The sequence below is a fragment of the Camelina sativa genome, chromosome 5 (assembly GCF_000633955.1).
Source record: "Camelina sativa cultivar DH55 chromosome 5, Cs, whole genome shotgun sequence".
NCBI lineage: Eukaryota > Viridiplantae > Streptophyta > Magnoliopsida > Brassicales > Brassicaceae > Camelina > Camelina sativa.
In genome coordinates, this window is record NC_025689.1 from 10,051,812 (window position 1) to 10,053,708 (window position 1,897).

A 1,897-nucleotide genomic window follows, 5' to 3' on the forward strand; every position below is an offset into this window, starting at 1 on the left:
GAACCATCGTGACATGGCCATTGTGACAAAATTACTATGTCACAAATATTTATGTGACTAATCGTGGATTGCAGATTCAATAAAATATTGAAACATTTACCCTAAAATTTCTAAATCTGAAACATGAAATAGAAATTATAAAAACTGAAAACGTGAAATATAAAATCTAAAATACAATATCATATATTTCCAAAGTTTTACAAAAAGATCCAAGAGATTCCAAAAAACTTACAAAAGCCGATTAAGTCTTACAAAAGTTGCAAATATTTTGCAAAGCTAAAAGATAAACAATCAAGCAAAGTCAGCTTGTTGAGCTTGAGTCAAAGGTGGAGTCGAGGTCGAGGCAATATTAGGCATTGTGGCATTCAGGGCAGTGGAATTACTAGGTGTTGCAGCAGGAACAGAAGGTTGAGTATGATTAACCTGTTGGACAGTAGCAGAATTCACCCCAAGAGCCTGTAGAATCACATTTAGTGAAGCTCGTGCTGCAGCCATCTCGTCCTTGAACTCACTCTTCAAGGCAACCATATCATCTTTGAGTGTTGTCATGTCAGCCTTGAGCGTTTCAACATTAGTGTTGACAGTTTCAGAGTTCTTTTCCAAGCCAGAGATACGCAAGTCTATGTCGAGATTGCGTTGAAGAGAAGCTGGGACAGTCTCAGAAGGATCGAAATCCTGGTATTGAACACTGCCTATTCCATAAATGCGTCCTTTGCTTGACTTACCCCGCTGTGAATGGATATAAAACCAAATGAGTATCAACCAACAATCAAAGACAAACATTCAGACCATAAGTCAAAAACATCTAGTCACAACAAAAACTAAATCAAAACAATTAACATTCTCTTATGGATTGTGAATGAAACGTGCATACATCATACAAAACATAATCCACGTAATACAAAAGTGAAAGTTATTTCAAGAGTACCTTGAGATATTCTTGGTTTAGCAGAATGTGGGTAGGAGTAGCATCACTTGAGTCAGTTTGGTTGACAGAAGTGGGAGATCCATCATCATTCGTAATCAGTGTAACAGCTTCCTCTACATCAAGTACAAGGGACTTAGCTCGTTCATCAATGAAAGTTCCATCTTTACGAGTGTGAGTCTTCCGCACAAGATCCGTGAAAGGTGGTGGTTGATCAAGACCAGACGCAATCATCTGCACAATAAAAGAGAAAAAAAAAACAGAAGTATATTTATTACGGATTTATACTAAGATAGAAACAAAAAAGAGAGGTTTAACAGTTTATCATTACCATATCATACTCAATCTTTAAAAAGTTCTGAGGACCTGCACAATGTTTGTGCATCCCTTTGCCATCAGGATCTGATGTACGAGAATTAGCAGCTGACTGGCTCCTCTGAATTGCTGCTTCGGTTGCCCATTGCTCCAGCAGTTCAGTCCAATCCTCATCATCAATGTACTTAGGTTTCTTACCTTCCCTCTTCTTCTTGCTGATGCGCTGACAGATTGTAGTTTGCGTATGCAGTTTCCAGAGGAAGTAGACCAGGTTATGAAATCGAGACTCCCAATAAAAGTTTTGCTACAACATTAAAAGAAACATTAGTAAATATGAGTAAGTAAACTTACAAATGTAAAGTAAGAAATAGTAGTATAAATTCTAAACACTTACCACAAAAGTTTGCCACCAGTTTGTTTTCCTCTCCTGAGGAACAAATTTCCAGCTTGACCATGGTCCCATGTAGTTGCCTTGCCAAGTTGTCCGGATGAATTTGTGGACACAGGGGTCTATACCAAACCTGGCAGAAGAAAAATGAGAATCAGAGACAAAAAAATTATACATTCATGCTATAGACATTCATAGAATTTTGCCTTTTAACTTACCATAAAGCACCATTGATTTTCCTTGGATGGAGGTGTGGTTGGCCTTCTCTT